Source organism: Oncorhynchus keta, chromosome 1 (assembly GCF_023373465.1).
Source record: "Oncorhynchus keta strain PuntledgeMale-10-30-2019 chromosome 1, Oket_V2, whole genome shotgun sequence".
In the NCBI taxonomy this organism is placed as follows: domain Eukaryota; kingdom Metazoa; phylum Chordata; class Actinopteri; order Salmoniformes; family Salmonidae; genus Oncorhynchus; species Oncorhynchus keta.
In genome coordinates this window covers 74109485-74131776 of record NC_068421.1, presented here as the reverse complement: position 1 = coordinate 74131776, position 22292 = coordinate 74109485, and the positions used below count along the sequence as shown (strand labels likewise).

The window sequence follows — 22292 nt, the reverse complement described above, 5'->3', positions numbered from 1 at the left end:
CAATTGAGAAAAACTGTAACATTTGAGAAATACTGTAACTGATATGACCTTTTCATTGTGAAACCAAAATGTACCCACATTTGAACTGGTTAATTGGCATTATACTGTGATACTGCAGCCTATTTGTTAGTGGGTGTCATTAAATGTGAGAATGACTTGCCAAATGCGATGTATATCAACTTTCAGTACGGCTCAGTCTGTACAGTATCTGCTCACCTCAACAAAGGCCTAGAACACGCTCAGGTTGTACAACTGATATACAACCCATTTGACACAGCTGTGATACAAAAGATATTGTTTACGAGTTTATCTGCACACAAACGTTTACACAAACGTTTGGAAGACAGTTGTCCCTGGAACGATCCCAGACATCCATACCTTAGAACTCTGAGACAGGAAGAAATAGGAGCAGAGATAGTGAGCAAAATAACAAATTGTTTTCTGATTTCTATAACTGAATTGTATTAATGACAGTTTTAAAGCATATAAAATACAGATGTGAGTCTATGGTTCTACACTACTCATCAATGAATCATGCCCCTTGGTCTACTTTCCAATGGATACCAGCACCAGAAGCAGAGTTTTGCCTAGGCTGTGCGAAATTAAGCAACATCAAAGAAATCTTCTTAAAAGAGCAAGTTTAGAAGAATTAATATTTGATAAAGCTGAATCCCTGCATAAACACACAGGCAACGAGTGGCTGGTGGTTAATCTCTGAAGAGTATTAAAGACTCTAATATACCATATTTACTGATATTAGGAATTAAAACAGCATATAATATGTATTTAAAAAATCGTTTTACATATTAAAATATGATTTTCATATTGCTGATGTAATAATGTTTAATAGGTCTAAATTGAGACGGCACAATTCAAAGTGCTACAGGAAGAGATCATAAACCACCTTGTGCCGATATTCCTCCGCTGCACAGAGAGGAAAAGTTTCTATAAAATATGTAGAAATATTATCTGACTATTTAATATATTGTAATTTCACACATGATTCCCTCACCATACAAACAATTGGCAATGAATCAAAAGGAGAAGAAGAGCGCTAGATATTCAAGTATATAATGAACAAAAGAGGGTCAGCTCAGCTGATTTGAGAATGAACTCTCTCCTAATAGTTTTTAGTGAGTGGCTGTGTATCCGAATTCTCTGGAACCCTCCTCCTAACAGCTAGAAATCTGAAGCCTCTCTGTTCTACTTGTTCGGCTGTCCAGAGAACAGGCTACTCTGGCGAATTTCAGTGATGAATGGAGAATGGTGCAGTGCTCGTTTAATAAAATCAGATCAAAGCTGAATGAATGCAAGATCACATGATGATAGAATTCTACATAACAAAACTGAATATAATATCATAGTATTACTTTACTGCAAGAGCGAAAACAGCACCTAATTGCACAAATGGTCACATTTTTCTGTCATGCCAAAACTCAACAGCAACGCGTCACTTGGCAAAATATGTGCTTTGATTGAAACAGGTATGTTACTCTTAGAAAAAAGGTTCCTTATAAAAACAAAAAGGGTTCTATCGCTTGCTTCATATATGGTATCCCTAAACGTTCTATATACTGTAGAACACTTTTCTAGGGTTCTTTGATCAGAACCCTAGAAGGTTCCTCACTGAACCTAAATGGTTCCATATAGAACCCTGCATGGTGCCATTTATTAATTATGGCTACTACTATTAAAAAGTCATATTTCTTAGCTAAGAATAGAATTTAATAAACAATTAAATAATCGTCTGACTAATTTACAATACAATACAATGCAACTTTGTCCGAACAACAAAAATATGTCTTCTCAACACCCACAAACATACAGTTGAGATTAACACAGGTTCAAGCTGCAGTGCAGCGCCCCTGGATGAAGAACATGCTGTGGGGTTAAGGGCCTTACTCAAGGGCCCAACAGTAGGGGAATGTTTTGAGGATGTGAACCCAGCGGCCCTCTAGTTGTCAGAACAATTCCGCCTGTTTTTTTCCAGAGCCTGGCCCAGGATTCAAACCATCAACCTTTTGGCCACGGGTCCACCTCCCTAGCCACTGGGCTACCTAGCGCCAGAACAGTATAGTTTACCACAAATCCAACTCCCTAGCCGCTGGGCTACCTAGCGCCAGAACAGTATGGGTTACCACAAGTCCAACTCCCTAGCCGCTGGGCTACCTAGCGCCAGAACAGTATGGGTTACCACAGGTCCAACTCCCTAGCCGCTGGGCTACCTAGCGCCAGAACAGTATGGGTTACCACAAGTCCAACTCCCTAGCCGCTAGGCTACCTAGCGCCAGAACAGTATGGGTTGTTGCCTGACTGGTTCCAGAGAAGAAGAAAAAAGGAGCAAAAACATGAGTTGATCTTCAGAAATAAGCATGAGCTAATCTTCCAAAATGAAGACAAAATGTTATGCAGACATATAATTATTATGATGTAGAAGAACAACTATCTCCTCTCAGTCAGCAACAGTCTTCTAATGGCTTCATGAAACATAGTCCCCTCAATTGACACCACTGAAATATAAGTAACAATTAGCTAATTGCCAATATCAGGCTGGGTCTGTAGCTCTATTTGGCACATACCATACTAAATTATGTTTATTTGAAAGAGTTAGCTGGCTAGTTTCTGAAGTGGTGAATTAAAGTAGCTTAGATGTTTCCTAGTAGCCTCGCTTGCTTACAAATGTGCTCAAATTCGAATAACATTTCAACAAGGTTGCTAGATCGAATCCCTGAGCTAAAAATCTGTCGTTCTGCCCCTGAACAGGACAGTTAACCCACTGTTCCTAGGCTGTCATTCTAAATTTAAAAAAATTCTTAACATATTTCAACCCTGTAGGCGCTACACAAAATGCTGAAATAAAATATAAAACATGCATTACCTTTGACGAGCTTCTTTTGTTGGCACTCCAATATGTCCCATAAACATCACAATTGGTCATTTTGTTCGATTAATTCTGTCCATATATATCCAAAATGTCCATTTATAAAGCGCGTTTGATCAAGAAAAAAACAGCTTACAAAAAACGCAACGTCACTACAAAATATTTCAAAAGTTGCCTATAAACTTTGCCAAAATTTTTCAAACTACTTTTGTAATACAACTTTAGGTATTTTTAAACGTTAATAATCAATCAAATTGTAGACTGGGCAATCTGTGTTCAATACAGGAATGAAAACAAACCAGCGCTACATTTCACGTCTTGCGCAACTCACAAAAGTGTTACCCAGTTCCTAGTTGGCCTACTTCTTCATTGCACAAAGGAATAACCTCAAAAAAATTCCAAAGACTGGTGACATCCAGTGGAAGCGGTAGGACCTGAAAACAGGTTCCTAAGAAATATCCCTTGGCAATGACAACCCAGGGAGCAGAGAGAGGAAAAAATATAATAATTCTGAACAGTGAGTCCTCGTGGTTTTGCCTGCTACATAAGTTCTGTTATACTCACAGACATGATTCAAACAGTTTTAGAAACTTCCGAGTGTTTTCTATCCAAATCTATGAATAATATGCATGTCTTATATTCTTGGCATGAGTAGCAGGAAGTTGAAACTGGGCACGCTAATTATCCAAAAGTGAAAATTCTGCCCCCTAGCCCCAAAAGAGGTTTTAACTGACTTTCCTAGTTAAATAAAAACATCTAAAATTCTAGCTTATAGTTTATCATATGACTTTGGCTTCATACATTCAAATGAAATAATAAACTCTGCTAACCTTTATACATGGAAAAATAACGTGCATATTGGTAGGATACTTGCAAGTTGGTTCAACCACCATCCTCTGTCTGTCTTGCGTGGCCATGCTGGAATGTCAGTTGGTTTTTTAATTGGAATGGCAGTTACATTATGAATAGACCAAAAGGTTCTACATAGAACCCTTTTTTGAGTGCATGCTTTTATTAAACAGATTATTTCCTCTTGCTTCGAGCTAGCATTTAGTTTCCAACAGCACAGGTTTATATGAACCTTGCCATTTGCCACTCAGACCTTGGCAAAAATGTTGCAAAATATGAATTCGGTCTTCCCCCTGCCATAGAGAGCTAATGTGTTGGATGTCAGCTAGCCATTTTTCTGCCCTGGTGAAATCATGCAGCAGCATGATTGCAAAACAGTTTAAACAAATTAAAAGGGAATGTTAGCTGTCATTTCAGAGTTTAATGTGACTGAATAAGCTTTTGTTAGCTGTTGTTTTCTGAAATCCCCATTACACTGGGGTAGGGATAGAACAATCAAGGTTCTTTGCCTTCACTGGGTATACAGTGAGGGAAAAAAGTATTTGAACCCCTGCTAATTTTGTATGTTTGCCCACTGACAAATAAATGTTCAGTCTATAATTTTAATGGTAGGTTTATTTGAACAGTGAGAGACAGAATAACAACAAAACGCATGTCAAAAATGTTATAAATTGATTTTTTTTTAAAAATTGCACTTTACAATAGTGCATCTAAATCTTTTAAGGGGGGGGGGGGGTGAGAAGGATTACTTTATCCTATCCTAGGTATTCCTTAAAGAGGTGGGGTTTCAGGTGTCTCCGGAAGGTGGTGATTGACTCCTCTGTCCTGGCGTCGTGGGGGAGTTTGTTCCACCATTGGGGGGCCAGAGCAGCGAACAGTTTTGACTGGGCTGAGCGGGAACTGTACTTCCTCAGTGGTAGGGAGGCGAGCAGGCCAGAGGTGGATGAACGCAGTGCCCTTGTTTGGGTGTAGGGCCTGATCAGAGCCTGGAGGTACTGAGGTGCCGTTCCCCTCACAGCTCCGTAGGCAAGCACCATGGTCTTGTAGCGGATGCGAGCTTCAACTGGAAGCCAGTGGAGAGAGCGGAGGAGCGGGGTGACGTGAGAGAACTTGGGAAGGTTGAACACTTCAACTATGACATACAAAATTAGAAAAAACATCCAGAAAATCACATTGTAGGATTTTTTATGAATTTATTTGCAAATTATGGTGGAAAATAAGTATTTGGTCAATAACAAAAGTTTATCTCAATACTTTGTTATATACCCTTTGTCAATGACAGAGGTCAAACGTTTTCTGTAAGTCTTCACAAGGTTTTCACACACTGTTGCTGGTATTTTGGCCCATTCCTCCATGCAGATCTCCTCTAGAGCAGTGATGTTTTGGGGCTGTTGCTGGGCAACACAGACTTTCAACTCCCTCCAAAGATTTTCTATGGGGTTGAGATCTGGAGACTGGCTAGGCCACTCCAGGACCTTGAAATGCTTCTTACGAAGCCACTCCTTCATTGCCCGGGCGATGTGTTTGGGATCATTGTCATGCTGAAAGACCCAGCCACGTTTCATCTTCAATACCCTTGCTGATGGAAGGAGGTTTTCACTCAAAATCTCACGATACATGGCCCCATTCATTCTTTCCTTTACATGGATGAGTCGTCCTGGTCCCTTTGCAGAAAAACAGCCCCAAAGCATGATGTTTCCACCCCCATGCTTCACAGTAGGTATGGTGTTCTTTGGATGCAACTTAGCATTCTTTGTCCTCCAAACACGACAAGTTGAGTTTTTACCCAAAACGTTATATTTTGGTTTCATCTGACCATATGACATTCCCCCAATCTTCTTCTGGATCATCCAAATGCTCTCTAGCAAACTTCAGACGGGCCTGGACATGTACTGGCTTAAGCAGGGGGACACGTCTGGCACTGCAGGATTTGAGTCCCTGGCGGCGTAGTGTGTTACTGATGGTAGGCTTTGTTACTTTGGTCTCAGCTCTTTGCAGAGAGCAAATTATGGTGGAAAATGCATTTGGTCACCTACAAACAAGCAAGATTTCTGTCCCCAGACCTGTAACTTCTTCTTTGGTTCTGTCCTCCACTCGTTTTATTAATGGCACCTGTTTGAACTTGTTATCAGTATAAAAGACACCTGTCCACAACCTCAAACAGTCACACTCCAAACTCCACTATGGCCAAGACCAAAGAGGGTCAAAGGAGATCTTGTAGACCTGCACCAGGCTGGGAAGACTCGAGGTAAGCAGCTTGGGAGAAATTATCAGTGGTCTGATAATCTGTCTTCCATGCAAGATCTCACCCTGTGGGGTCAAAATGATCACAAGAACAGTGAGCAAAAATCCCAGAACCACAGGGGACCTAGTGAATTCCTGCAGAGAGCTCAAATCAAAGCCTGCTTACCAGTGCCAGATTGCCAGTACATGTCCAGTCTTCGAGAGCCATGATCCAGAAGAAGATTGGGAGAATGTCATATGGTCAGATAAAACCAAAATATAAATTTTGTTTCTGGTTTGAATGCTTTGCACAAAGCTCATGGTTGGTCTTTGGGGCTGCCAAAGGTGGAGATCTGTTAAAGGAAAGAATGAATGACCATGTTTGAGATTTTGAGTGAAAACCTCCTTCCATCAGCAAGGGCATTGAAGATGTGTGGCTGGGTCTTTATGACAATGATCCCAAACAACAATGAAAGTTCAAAGGTCCAGGTGCCAGATCTCAACCCGATAGAAAATCTTTGGAGGGAGTTAAGTCCGTGTTGCCCAGCAACAGCCCCAAAACATCACTGCTCTAGAGGAGGTCTGCATGGAGGAAGCCAAAATACCAGCAACAGTGTGTGAAAACCTTGTGAAGACTTACATAAAATGATTGACCTCTGTCATTGCCAACAAAGGGTTTGTAGAGATAAACTTTTGTTATTGACCAAATACTTATTTTCCACCATAATTTGCAAATGAATTCATTATTTTTTTTTCTAATTTTGTCTGTCATAGTTGAACTGTACCTATGATGAAAATTACAGGCCTCTCTCATCTTTTTAAGTGGGAGAACTTGCACAATTGGTGGCTGACTAAATACTTTTTTGCCCCACTGTATATATAGAACCTTTTTTAGTAGGGCTCTTTAATCTCATCCAAACTGGGTGGTTTGAGCCCTCAATGCTGATTGGCTGAAAGCTGTGGTATATCAGACCGTATACCACAGTTATGATCCCAAAAATATTTTTACTGTTCTTATTACGTTGGTAACCAGTTCATAATAGCAATAAGGCACCTCGGGGTTTGTGGTGTACGGCCAATATACCACAGTTAACGGCTGTATCCAGGCACTCCTTGTTGTATCGTGTGGAGGAACAGCCCTTGGTCCTGATATATTGGCCATATACCGCACCCCCCCATACCTTATTGCTTAAATATAGAACACCAAAGAACCATTTTTTTCTAAGAGTGTACAGCTTGTTAACACCATCTGCTCGAAAATTCTCTAACTGTATGTCAATTAAAACAACACTTCATAACTCAAGATATTCTCATGAAACTGATTGAGATAAAATTGTTGTCAAAAAGTTTCACCGGTAAACCTTGAGGAATTATCATTCACGATTGACAGTAAGAAATGTGAAGGGGGGGTGACCACAATATTTTTTTTGTGTAAAGTAGAGGTAAAGAAACGCCTGTGCAGAATGTGACCTGGATCTACAGCTCCGGAGAAGAGACTTCCAGGGGGGTGTGACGGGGGCAGAACGGGGTGGTTACCTTCGCATCCACAACCTTCTTTTTATTGTTAAAATGTGTATCATGACAATAAAGGTCTACTGTTTCCCCCTTTGGCAGTGTCAGAGGGAAGTATAGAAATGCTAAAACGGGACAGTAAAGGTGATTTCATTAGGCCAGAGAGATTCAGGCTAACACCTCTATAACACACCAAGGTCACTGTCCAATTAACATGCTAAAACGGCTAGAGGACTCCAGCCTGACTGAAGCTGCTATAGCCAACCTTTCTGAATAAAACATGGACAAAAACACAGGAAAACATGGTGATACCAGAGGGATTCGTCAAATAGATTCTACATTTTGAGCAACAGTCTTTAAGACAGGTGGCAGAACACACAGGTGACCTTGAGTTTATGGTTGATGCGTGTGTTGAGGCCTGAAACAGCTTTCATTAGTGACTCAGAATCCCTGTGCAGCAGGAAAGATAGGGTGTGACCCATATGCCACCCATTCCCCTATTTAGTACACTACTATAGGCCCTAGTCAAAAGTAGTGCAGTATATAGGGAATATGGTGCCATTTGGGATGCAACCCTTCAGCACAGGGGATGAAACACAGGCAAGAGCCTCCTCTCCATGCTCCACGTTAGAGGCAAATCTTCTCCCTCTCGTTCTCCCACTCGTCCTCCCTCTCGTCCTCCCTCCCTCCCTCTCGTCCTTCCTCCCTCACTCTTGTCCTGCCTCCCTCCCTCTCATCCTACCTCCCTCCAGTCCTGCATCCCTCCCTCTCGTCCTGCCTCTCGTTCTGCCTTCCTCCCTCTTGTCCTGCCTCCCTCTCGTCCTCCCTCCCTCCCTCTCTCTCATCCTGCCTCCCTCCCTGCTTCCCTCCCATCCTCCAGTGAAATGGTAAACTCTGTAATCTTATGTATTCTATCGCTTGCCCCATGTTTTAGACTGGTTCTCTGCCTCTCTCTTTGTTAACTGGCTTCAGTATAATGGTGTAGTTTTCTGTGATGTTCTGACACCATGGATGGAGGCAGCAGTCTGCAGCACCCAGGATCACAAAAAAAAGTGAGCCACTGAAAAATTGAGAAAATGGCTCACTGTACCCCAAGGTAGGGAATAAATTGCAGAGGATAACTAGTAGCGTGAGGCACAAACAGCATAATAAATTGTCTGAGGTTTTTGAGCTACTCGTTTTGCAGACCAAAATCAAACTCTGGGAATGTGCGTACACTTGGCAGGCCATTAAAAGAATGATTTCATGTTCTGAGAACAGAGGCCTTGTGTCAATTCTGATATCTCTCACAAAGAGACAACACTCTTTGGGAGGGATTACTACAGTACCATTGTGCTATCGCTTCCATCTGAGTACATACAACGATACATTATGGGTGGCAGGTAGCCTAGCAGTTAGAGTGTTTGGCCCGTAACCGAAAGGTCCCTAGTTTAAATCCTCAAGGTGAAAAACCTGTTGAGCAAGGTACTTAACCCTAATTGCTCCAGGATCAGCATTGATCATTTCAGACCCTGGCCATGACCCCACTCTCTGAGGGTATCACAGCGGGAGTTGGGATATGCAAAACACACATTCCTAATACACACTTGTACATTTGACATGACCCACCTAATTATTATTGTATATGGGTTATAGAGAGACTGAGTAAAAAAAAACTCTCATCTTATGTGAATGTATCTTTAAATACATACGGTATGATGAATCTCTGAACTCCATCCATCCCTTAAATAAAGAACTATGCCTAAAAAATAAATTGGTATTGCATTGCAAATATTCCTAATTTTCAGCATTAATGATTAATGATCAACACATTTAATAATTTAATCAAAATATTCTGCACTTCCTATTAATATTCAATATGCCAAATACTTCAGACATTTCAGAAGCTGTGTCCACACACTGTTTCTTGTAGATAATGGCTGTTGATCCCAATATAATTATCTCCATACTTTACATACAGTACAAAGACTTTGCTCTAAACATTTGCTTCATTGAATGCATATTTCATAATGTAACAAATGTGAGAGTTTTGGGGAGCTTGTTGTACCCACCTAGGGGTAAAAAGGGTGTACAAGGCTTGAGATATTTCCATGTTTTGGCATTACTTTTTTAAATCAAGGTATCATCTATCAAGGTTGACAATATGATAGATGACAATTACATATTTTTGTGTCAAAGGTAACCTAGGTCATGTGATATACAGTAGAGTATTCTAAGATTTACCTTGCTTTCATCAGATGGTGAAATTAGTTTTTTTAAATGGGGCATGCAAGATCCAGTATTAGATTCACATTGGTAGTGCGACAGGACAGACATAAAACCTTTAGGGATAAAAACATAATTACTACTGAAGAATAAGCCCCTGATTCATCAATACAAAATGTTCACTATTGTTACCATTGCACAGTTAGCCATTCCTGTATATACATTTAAATGACTAGTATTATTAGATTAGACTAGATTAGAAAGAAGGACAGGGATTGGCTAAATCAAGTCTGACCTGGGAGAAGGTGGAAAAGAAGAACAAGCAATTTCCCAGGTATTACTGCTATAATTGCTCATGGCAGAGGCTATTATCCAGAAGGTACTGTTTAACTGTAATTGAGGCTCTGTCAGCAATATCATTTGGATTTTCTTTTAACAAAGGTCTTTAAAATGAAAACATTTATCGCCAGCTTGTCCCTGATAGTGGAATTTATCTCGTGATGAAATATAAATGAAGTCTCATGCTGGAGTAAAGAAGACCCTAAAGATAAACAATTTAACAGGAAATCAAAACGATCCAGATTGCAGGATAAGAAAAATAACCATATGGAGGACTGTACAGAGGTGCCAATTGGAAGATGTGGTATCCATGCTGTACAGTATGTAGTAAAATGGTATATTATGACTCTCATGTGTAGCTTGAAATGCCCAACTTGAACCAACTTTGTCCCTAATATAATTTGAGCAGAGATATACCATAACGTTGCAGATGACCAACAGTAATAATATTGATATCAAAGAGTGTCCAACATTGGTTCAGTGTAAATCTAACTAGCCTGTTGAAAACACACTGCCTATCTGACACAAGAGGATTGAAACATATTGAAAAGCTTTATTGTGGAAGCATTTGATATGCTGTTTACTTATACATAACATAACAGCAACGGTAACGGGATGGATGGTTGGGGTCATGTGCTCGGTCAAATAAATAATGTAATCACATCAATAATGTACACTCAGTCTGTTATCATCATTATACAATATAAATGAGGGTTAAAGCTGACTGGTTTACTTGTGTGAGAGCAGCGAAGCATTACAAATATAATAGTAGCACATTTTCACCAGTAAAATATTTAATATGGAATATTCTAGAATTCACTTATATTCTAGAATGATTATCTCATTAGGCCAAGGTGCTGTATTCCCCATTCTATCCAACAGCCCAGTGGTTCCCGAACTTTGGGGCACGCCCCCAGAGGGGTCGGCAGGGGGTGCTCGGGTTCCCATGTTTATATATATATATATAATATATATATATATATATATATATATATATATATATATATATATATTTCAGGAACTCAGTCCGGCTATAAAATTACTATAATATAATAATAATAGTAGAATGCACAAGGTGCAATTTTGAAATTGGGCAGTGCATTATCAGTTCCTCTTGTCATCTAAGTCATTGCATACATTAAAGAGCTATTTACAACTTGTCAGAAATGTCCAGATCAACTAGCCAGTGTCAGCTAACGTTTTTTATTTATGTTTTTTACCCCATAGATATTGCTGTACATTTTTTGTCAGTCAAATATCATATGAATACACATTAGACATGGCAAAATGTATAGAATTGCAAGAAATAAGCTTTAAACCTGCAAAATTCTCTCCACCAGCAAGAAGGGTGTGAACCGTTTGTATCATGAACAGTGCTTGTGCCCATAGAAATAGACATGGCACGTTCGAGCGCATGCAGTGGGGGCACAGGATGTTCCCCAATGCTGGAAGGAGGACCCTGAGTGAAAAAGTTTGGGAACCCCTGCAACAGCCGGCTTCGACAGCATAGTCATAATCAGGGGATATAACGACATACATATCAAAGTTATCAGCCTTGTAATCCCATACAAGATGATTTTATACACTATAATGCTGTGCTGGCTGGCAGCTAACTTTACTGTCTTTTAGATCCCCTTGAACTTAATAGATAAGTCAAGATAGGCTAGAATAGGCCTACCTGTGCTTTGTCGAGGATTAGCCTGATAAATTGCGGACCCTGCTGAATCTTGTATGCCACTGCAATAAGGTTGTGGCAATTCACAAATACATTGGTTTGAAAATATATCTACACTAGCCTTGTTACCAATGACTCTATAAAGAGCTTAATGTATTTTCCTGATTTATATAGTCACTCAGGAATGGATACCTAGAATAGAATAGATTTCAGAACATTTTAGCAGACACTTATCCAGAGAGGCTTACAGGAGCAACTAGGGTTAAGTGCCTTGCTCAAGGGCACATCAACAGATTTTTTTCACCTAGTTGGCTCTGCGATTCAAAGAAGCAACCTTTCGGTTACTGGCCTAACACTCTTAATCACTAGGGTACCTGCCGCCCCAGTCACTTGTAAAGTACTGCATAAAGAAATGGTAGTGTTCAAAGTAAAAATATACTACTACAATAAAACAATATAGTATGATGTCACATTTCAATTAGAGGAGAAGGGGTACAATCAGGAAGCTAATGGTGTGTGTGTATACAGTAATGTAATTTTCCCCACCCTTCCAATAAAATGTTGAGTGAAATCCATGTCCAGCACAATTAATTTAACATTTGATGGTGTCTGGCTACAATGTAACATTCCACTGTCTAACAAACATTTCACCGTGTGTGTTAGACAACATTATCACTCTACCCCTACAGTTATTGCCATCTTCCAAGCTCCATTTAACCCAACGACTTTTCTACAGTGGGTCTGGGATGGTCCATATTTTGAATAGGGGACCGCTAGTTTTTGTCGTGAAGACCATTGCCATAAATTGAACATGAATGGAATAAAATATCGATTCTATTACATTATGTTCATTGCCTTTTGCAGTGTCGGCGAAAGAGAGGAAGTCCTGTGCGCCGTGCTATTCAGCTAACGTTAACATTTATTTCCCTCCGCTGCAAACATCCCTCTCAGAATTATAGTTTAACCTGCAGAATTTTAAGCAAAATGGCGACACTGTAATGGATGGAGGACGAAAAACGTACAGTGTCAAGTGTAATGACAAACTTGCTAATTGTTATTGTTTCCTGCATTGGGAAGGTAGGTCTCATGCTTCGATACACGCGTCTATAGACAATATATTATTATTTGGGGTATCTGGTGTTGACATGTTTAGAGGTTCGTGGTAGCCCTGGTTTTATTGAGCACGGAATTACAGCGGACACACTGGCACCATACTGGCATAGAGATGAGATAACGCAAGACGTTGGCTCGACATGCATAATGGTCAGTATGGACTGATGGACTTGACTTCCATTCACCAATTTGTGCACTGTCAAGTTACCCGATACTCACTAAGCACTCCATTGTCCTGTATGTTGTAGTTAAGCACCGTTCCAAAAGTTCTTAGCTTTCAGCTACTCAATAGACTCTTTGTTGTTTATTTAGCTACGCAATGGGGCTGTAGCCTACCTGTACCCAATAACTTAACACAGAGTGCTATACCTTTTAATTAAAGGGGGTGTTGTCAAACTCCAGACAGAGCTATACGTGTCACATCTGCAGCCAGTCTGATATTTTAGTCATTTGACACTTCAAGTATTCAAACAAACATGGAGCAATGCATTCCTCAACTAATTAGGTCAGATTTGTAGCCACTACCCTAGGCTACCTCCTCAACTTTTTAGAAGACTTACACGAATCATGCACTTGACCTATTTGAAACTTAGACTGATTGTTTCAAAGTATTAAATACTATTATAATCGATTCCCACATTTTTTTGGGGGGGTTCTGCTGTCATGGAATGCCTTTCCCATACTAAAGATACTCATAGAATCAAGTGCTATTTGCATGTATAAATATCACTGTGTCCATTCCATTCAAACATGAACACAATATGTGAAATGCATTATATGGGTATCATGTCTCTGCATGCCCTAATGTTAACTGTAAACCATTGTTCTAGAAACAGATTCCTGCAGTAGCCTACTTTAAAGGCAATGGGATCTTTGCACTTTGAAGGTAATCTGCCACAACAACTGCTAATTAAGTATGCCCACATTAATAGAACATTAATAACACCTTTCAGTTATGGGAGTCACGCACCCCAGTTACACTGTACCTGGAATTCATGCAAATTCCGAAGCATTTATAACATATTATGATAATCTATGATTATGACCTACCTCAAATAATATTGACTTTATGTGAAAGTTGATCTACAGTTGAAGTCAGAAGTTTACAAACACTTAGGCGGGAGTCATTAAAACTTGGTTTTCAACCACTCTACAAATTTCTTGTTAACAATCTATAGTTTTGGCAAGTCAGTTAGTGTATGACACAAGTAATTTTTTCCAACAATTGTTTACAGACAGATTATTTCACTTATAATTCACTGTATCACAATTCCAGTGGGTCAGAAGTTTACACATACGCAAAATTGACTGTGCCTTTAAACAGCTTGGAAAATTCCAGAAATGATGTCATTGCTTTAGAAGCTTCTGATAGGCTAATTGACATCATTTCAGTCAATTGAAGGTGTACCTGTGGATATATTTCAAGGCCTACCTTCAAACTCGGTGTCTCTTTGCTTGACATCATGGGAAAATCAAAAGAAATCAGACAAGACCTCATAAAACAATGGTAGACCTCCACAAGTCTTATTCAGCCCTTGGGAGCAATTTCCAAACGCCTGAAGGTACCACGTTCATCTGTACAAACAATAGTATGCAAGTATAAACACCATGGGACCACGCGGCCGCCATACCGCTCAGGAAGGAGACGCATTCTGTCTCCTAGAGATGAATGTACTTTGGAGTGAAAAGTGCAAATCAATCCCAGAACAACAGCATAGGACCTTGTGAAGATGCTGGAGGAAACAGGTACAAAAGTATCTATATCCACAGTAAAACGAGTCCTATATCGACATAAAGGCCGCTCAGCAAGGAAGAAGCCACTGCTCCAAAACCGCAATTAAAAAGCCAGACTACGGTTTGCAACTGCACATGGGGACAAAGATGGTACTTTTTGGAGAAATGTCCTCTGGTCTGATGAAACAAAAATATAACTGTTTGGCAATAATGACCATCGTTATGTTTGGAGGAGAAAGGGGAGGCTTGCAAGCCGAAGAACACCATCCCAACCGTGAAGCACGGGGGTGGCAGCATCATGTTGTGGGGGTGCTTTGCTGCAGGACGGACTGGTGCACTTCACCAAATAGATGGGCACTTCACAAAATAGATGGAATCATGAGGAGGGGGAAATGATGTGGATATATTGAAGCAACATCTCAGACATCAGTCAGGAAGTTAAAGCTTGGTCACAAATGGTTCTTCCAAATGGACAATGACCCCAAGCATACTTCAAAAGTTGTGACAAAATGACAGCAAAGTCAAGGTATTGGAGTGGCCATCACAAAGTCTTGACCTCATCCCATAGAAAATTTGTGGGCAGAATTAAAAATGTGTGTGCAAGCAAGGAGGCCTACAAATCTGACTCCATTACTCCATATCTGTCAGGAGGAATGGGCCAAAATACACCCAACTTATTGTGGGAAGCTTGTGGAAGGATACCCAAAATGTTTGACCCAAGTTAAACAATTTAAAGGCAATGCTACCAAATACTAATGTAGTGTATGTAAACTTCTGACCCACTGGGAATGTGATGAAAGAAATAGAAGTTTAAATAAATCATTCTCTCTACTATTATTCTGACATTTCACATTCTTAAAATAAAGTGGTGATCCAAACTGACCTAAAACAGAGACCTTTTACTAGGATTAAATGTCAGGAATTGTGAAAAACAGAGTTTAAATGTATTTGGCTAAGGTGTATGTTAACTTCTGACTTCAACTGTACACTCTGGCGTCACGCACACACACACACACACGCACGCACGCACGCACGCACGCACGCACGCAAACACACACACACACACACACACACACACACACACACACACACACACACACACACACACACACACACACAACAAATTTCTCCTTGTAAACCGATTTCCCAGTTTGACTTAATAAATGAGATGGACTAGGCAAGTTATCCTCATTGATTATATGTAACTTGACAAGGTCAAATGTAAGACGCCAGAATACGCAGAATGCACGGCATAGCAAAACATCATGTGTACAGAAATGCATCCCAAATGGCACCCTATTCCCTACATAGTGCACTACTCTTGGCCAGGCCCCATATGCCGCTCTGGTCAAAGGTAGTGCACTATGTAGGGAATAGGGTGCCATTTGGAACACACCTTGAGTCTGCTGTCTTGACGCGCTCATACTTCTATAAATGAAGACGCCAGGGACTACTGTAACGGGAGTACACTGCCCTGAATTATCAACTCAGATGAGCAGCTGCAGTGAGAGATGAGATATTTTAGTAATCCTTAGGAAGGATATAGTACCAAGGACCACATATATTTTAGTAGCAAAAAGGAAATAAGGGCAGAATGATTGGATGATGTGGCATACATTGACAATATCCTCTTAGTATAAACCATTGAATCTATAGGAAATGTCCTATTACAGCTACTTCAGTAGCCAACACTACCATTGTACCATTGCCATTGAAGGGAACATTTGTGTATCACTTTTAAAACTCAAGTTTTGATACTGTATGCTACGCTATATTACTGTGTGGATACATAAAGACCATTTTTATTTCTTTATTACAGGTGGGTTTTCAGAAGACCGTAGAGTGGAACCAATGGTTTGGAACAGATTGGTAAGGAATGACTGCTTTGGAATCATCTATTAGTAAACCACAAGCATTAGTAACATGTCTACAATTGCATTTTGTGCTGAACCATATTAACCATAACCTTTTACTGTAGTGTGCTAAATCAGGGTTTTGGTAGTCTTAAACAAATCTAATTTGAAACCAAAGTATACACTTCACACACATGGTTATGGGCTTAAGAAAAATACACCTGTACCATGTCAGATATGTCAGCTATAGAGTTGAAATGTATTCAATGTTGAGTTCTTCCCAATATTACACTTTATGACTGAAATATAACAAAACCATTTGACAAAGAAACACAATATTTTAAGCTGTTTAAAAAAATATATGTTTATTAATTATGAAATTGTAAAAATATTAACAACATTCCACCCATGAGGCCGCTAGTCATTTGACTGCAGGAAAGGGCTACTTACTTATCTTTGTATACTTCAATGAATGCATATTAAATTCAACATTTAAGAAGATGTCATGCATGACTGATCATTTTTTTCAGGTTATATTGAATGAAAGGGATTTTAACGCACAATAATGTGACTGTATGTTGTTGAGGTGTGATGATTGTGAGACGCAGTTGTGTTTCTCCATACATACTGCCATAACACCTGAAACTGTAGCTCAGAGCTGTGAACTGCTCTAATACTATAGCTAGGTGTGATTAGATTAAGCAGAGTCAAATTAAATCTCAGATATCACTTCCGTCGCTGCATCTCAAATTGCACCCTATTCCCTACAGTATATAGTGCACTAATTTTGACCAAGAGCCACAGGAAATAGGGTACCATTTGGGACGCACACCATTTGTCACTGCCATCTCCAACAATACACTACACTACACCACGCTTGGCAGGTCATAGGCAGTGTTAAGTCTATTTCCTGTTACTCTGATTATACCTCTAGTCATACACATAGACCAAGAAGAGATTGACGCAAAACAATATGACTGTGATTTTAAGTGTTGTTATGTGATCTAGTAATATTGTAATATTGAAATTAATATTCTATTTTCTTGAATGACATAATATAATAATAATAATATATGCCATTTAGCAGACGCTTTTATCCAAAGCGACTTACAGTCAGTCATGTGTGCATACATTCTACGTATGGGTGGTCCCGGGAATCGAACCCACTACCCTGGCGTTACAAGCGCCATGCTCTACCAACTGCGCTACAGAAGGACCATAGGACATACATTCATGGTACGTTTGATCTATATCCAAGGTAACAGGGGACGTCCTCAGGACAATCACAACATTCACTGTTGGTCCCTTACTGGGACTATATAGTGCATCATGTGTAGAGAGAGGGTTCTAGCCCCTTGCAGGTCTCCTGGGGTTTTGACCCCTAAACTCACTGGGCACACCAGTAACGCAGGCTTGTTGAAGTATCTCAACAGTGTCAGCCAATCTGTCTGTTCTCCTCAAACATGTCTGTCAGGTTACAGAGCGTTCCCACCACTAAGGGGCACAATATGATCACTAATGCCTTAATTAACCCCCCCCCATTCAGACGAGTTGAGTTACAGGTCTAGATGAACAATGGCACATAACAATAGGCAAGCATTACAGTGATTAATTACTATTTTTGATTTGTCATTGCAGTCTATAATTTTTAGAGGAGTATTTGTAGTCTGACAACAGTGAAGGTCGGCAATCACAAAAAAAAGCAATATTTCAGAGGAAAAAAGGATTGAAACATTTGAATTGTGTTCCATACTAAATTAAACAACATTTCTAAGAAGCAAACTGTATACAAGATTTACTTATGACTGAATAGATACGTCTACACCAAGTCTACAGTATGTTGAATGCACATATAAATACAGGTACGTTTAGTGATATTTAAAAGAAATAGAAAGTATTTGTATTTCCATTCTGTAGCTCTGTAGTAATAATATAATCTTCATAATGTGACCACATAATGTCATCCAAATTAACCACATGCTAGACCACAGACAAGAAGGCCCAATCAGAAAAGACGTTTGAAAATTCTTGTGCAGATTCCAGGATCAATACAACCAAGGCCGGAAGAATGTTCTATTGATGTGGAAGCTATTCACTCATTGAGCGCCAATTAACCAAAAATGTAAGCCCTGTGTTTGTATTGATTGAGAGGGTAACAGCAGAAGTTTGCCACTAAATTAGTAACAAGGTAGCTGGACCTTTCTGTGATATCTATCAAGGTTGTGGCCATCCTAATTAAATTTCCCATTTATTCTCAGAGTTGGATGTGACATTTTTGAGATTTGAGCATAGGGCTACACAGGCTAGACTTGGCGCTCTGGTACCGCTTGCCGTGTGGTAGCAGAGAGAACAGTCTATGACTAGGGTGGATGGAGTCTTTGACAATTTTTAGGGCCTTCCTCTGACACTGCCTGGTGTAGAGGTCCTGGATGGCAGGAAGCTTGGCCCCAGTGATGTACTGGGCCGTTCGCACTACCCTCTGTAGTGCCTTGCGGTCGGAGGCTGAGCAGTTGCTATACCAGGCAGTGATGCAACCATGCTCTCGATGGTGCAGCTGTAGAACCTTTTGAGAATCTGAGGACCCATGCCAAATCTTTTCAGTCTCCTGACGGGGAATAGGTTTTGTCGTGCCCTCTTCACGACTGTCTTGGTGTGCTTGGACATATTCGTTTGTTGGTGATGTGGACACCAAGGAACTTGAAACTCTCAACCTGCTTCACTGTAGCCCCGTCGATGAGAATGGGGGCGTGCTCGGTCCTCTTTTTCCTGTAGTCCACAATCATCTCCTTTGTCTGGATCACGTTGATGGAGAGGTTGTTGTCCTGGCACCACATGGCCAGGTCTCTAACCTCCTCCATAAAGGCTGTCTCGTCGTTGTCGGTGATCAGGCCTACCACTGTTGTATCATTGGCAAACTTAATGATGGTGTTGGAGTCGTGCCTGGCCGTGCAGTCATGAGTGAACAGGGAGTCCATGAGGGGACTGTGCAGCACCCCAGAGGGGCCCCTGTGTTGAGGATAATCATGGCGGATGTGTTGTTACCTACCCTTACCACCTGGGAGTGGCCCGTCAGGAAGTCCAGGATCCAGTTGCAGAGGGAGGTGTTTAGTCCCAGCTTATTGATGAGCTTTTTGGGCACTATGTTGTTGAACGCTGAGCTGTAGTCAATGAATAGCATTCTCACATAGATGTTCCTTTTGTCCAGGTGGGAAAGGGCAGTGTGGAGTGCAATAGAGATTGTACCATCTGTGGATCTGTTGGGGTGGTATGCAAATTGGAGTGGGTCTAGGGTTTCTGTGATAATGGTGTTGTTGTGAGCCATAACCAGCCTTTCAAAGCACTTCATGGCTACAGACGTGAGTGCTACGGGTTGGTAGTCATTTAGGCAGGTTACCTTAGTGTTTTTGGGCACAGGGCACAGGCTATGGTGGCTCCTTGAAAACGGCAGCTCGAGCCTTTAGCTCAGTGAGGATGTTGCCTGTAATCCATGACTTCTGGTTGGGGTATGTACGTACGGTCACTGTGGGGACGATGTCATCAATGCACTTATTGATGAAGCCAATGACTGATGTGGTGTACTCCTCAATGCCATTGGAGGAATCCCAGAACAGATTCCAGTCTGTGCTAACAAAACAGTCCTGTAGCTTAGCGTCTGTTTCATCTGACCACTTTTTAATTGATCTAGTCACTGGTGCTCCCTGCTTTCTGAGCCTACCGTTATACTTATGGTTAGTTGTTACATAGTGATGAACCTTCCTTTCTCTCCTCTCAACCATCTCAGGGAGACAAATCCTCATCTAATCAGCTCATTCTAGACACATTCCTGCCAGCTTGATTTATAAATGACCTTCAAAAGGATAGATCAGGGACATTTTTTCATATTATATTTTTGAAGGATTTGTATGCCATTTTTAGGGCAGTGCAAATGCTCCCTTAAACTAAGTCCTGTTCTGATTTGAGTATTATTCACTTCTTAAGAGGGGTAAGATCGCTGCATGGTCAGCTGTTCATACTAATGCCGCTGTACTAAACATAATCTCATAATTCTGACTGTAGAGGTTATATTACAAATCTTTAAAAAATTGCATTGAAGGACTGCTACCTGGTAAATTACAGTATCCTACTGAGACATTTGGAATATGTGTTTGATATTATGAAGATAGGAGTAAAACAATATCTTTTTATCATTGGTACAGTTATTCTTCTAATCACATCAATGTTTATTGTTCACGTACACAGATTAGCAGATGTTATCGCAGATGCAACGAAAGGCTTGTTTCTAGCTCCAACAGTGCAGTAATAACTAGCAAAAAAAACAATACTCACATAATCAAAAAATCTGAAATTGAGAAATATCAGAACAAGCAATGTCAGAGTCCGGTGTATAAATAAATATATACAGTGGTGTGTATAGACAGTATGAACAGTATATGAATAGATAAGGTGTGTAAAGCAGTAGTTATATACAACTCTCCTTCCGTGGCCTCCAATTGCTCTTAAATACAAGTAAAACTAAATGCATGCTCTTCAACCGATCGCTACCTGCACCTTCCCGCCTGTCCAACATCATTACTCTGGACGGCTCTGACTTAGAATATGTGGACAACTACAAATACTTAGGTGTCTGGTTAGACTGTAAACTCTCCTTCCAGACCCATATCAAACATCTCCAATCCAAAGTTAAATCTAGAATTGGCTTCCTATTTCGCAAAAAAAGCATCCTTTACTCATGCTGCCAAACATACCCTTGTAAAACTGACCATCCTACCAATCCTCGACTTTGGCGATGTCATTTACAAAATAGCCTCCAATACCCTACTCAACAAATTGGATGTCTATCCAGTCTATCACAGTGCAATCCGTTTTGTCACCAAAGCCCCATATACTACCCACCATTGCGACCTGTACGCTCTCGTTGGCTGGCCCTCGCTTCATACTCGCCGCCAAACCCACTGGCTCCATGTCATCTACAAGACCCTGCTAGGTAAAGTCCCCCCTTATCTCAGCTCGCTGGTCACCATAGCATCTCCCACCTGTAGCACGCGCTCCAGCAGGTATATCTCTCTAGTCACCCCCAAAACCAATTCTTTCTTTGGCCGCCTCTCCTTCCAGTTCTCTGCTGCCAATGACTGGAACGAACTACAAAAATCTCTGAAACTGGAAACACTTATCTCCCTCACTAGCTTTAAGCACCAACTGTCAGAGCATCTTACAGATTACTGCACCTGTACATAGCCCACCTATAATTTAGCCCAAACAACTACCTCTTTCCCAACTGTATTTAATTTATTTATTTATTTTGCTCCTTTGCACCCTATTATTTTTATTTCTACTTTGCACATTCTTCCATTGCAAAACTACCATTCCAGTGTTTTACTTGCTATATTGTATTTACTTTGCCACCATGGCCTTTTTTTGCCTTTACCTCTCTTCTCACCTAATTTGCTCACATTGTATATAGACTTGTTTATACTGTATTATTGACTGTATGTTTGTTTTACTACATGTGTAACTCTGTGTCATTGTATCTGTCGAACTGCTTTGCTTTATCTTGGCCAGGTCGCAATTGTAAATGAGAACTTGTTCTCAACTTGCCTACCTGGTTAAATAAAGGTGAATTTTTTTTAAAAAAAATAAATAAATATAGGATGAGCCATGACTAGAATACAGTAAATCCATATAAAGTGGCTCATATATAACATCATGAAGTACACAGAATCTTGCCTTTCATAGTTCAGTCTTCTAGTGTTGTGTTGTGTGTTGAGTTTCTGCCTGTGAAGTGTTGTGTCCAGTCCACCTGTGTGTACAGGACAGGAAGGCTGCAGCAGGGCCATCTGTTGGTTACTGTTGGTATTGGAAGAGGTCCAGTTATACACATGATCAGGTTACAGTAATATACCTCTCATGA

The 22292-nt window shown here is 40.4% G+C and overlaps 1 protein-coding gene across 4 annotated transcripts in view; it reads left to right on the top strand.

Moving 5' to 3' along the window:
- The first annotated feature begins 12624 nt into the window (after positions 1-12624).
- Positions 12625-22292, top strand: part of LOC118393025 (zinc finger protein 644-like) — a 46849-nt gene continuing 37181 nt past the window's right edge. Inside the window, exons 1-3 of one of the 4 annotated variants that reach the window (XM_035785192.2) lie at positions 12632-12761; positions 13628-13683; positions 16351-16400. The gene's annotated coding sequence lies outside the window, so the exon portion shown is untranslated. Of the gene's footprint in view, positions 12762-12826; positions 12948-13627; positions 13684-16350; positions 16401-22292 lie in introns of those variants that run through there. The other 3 variants (XR_004827483.2, XM_035785181.2, XM_035785203.2) reach the window with 3 other exon arrangements.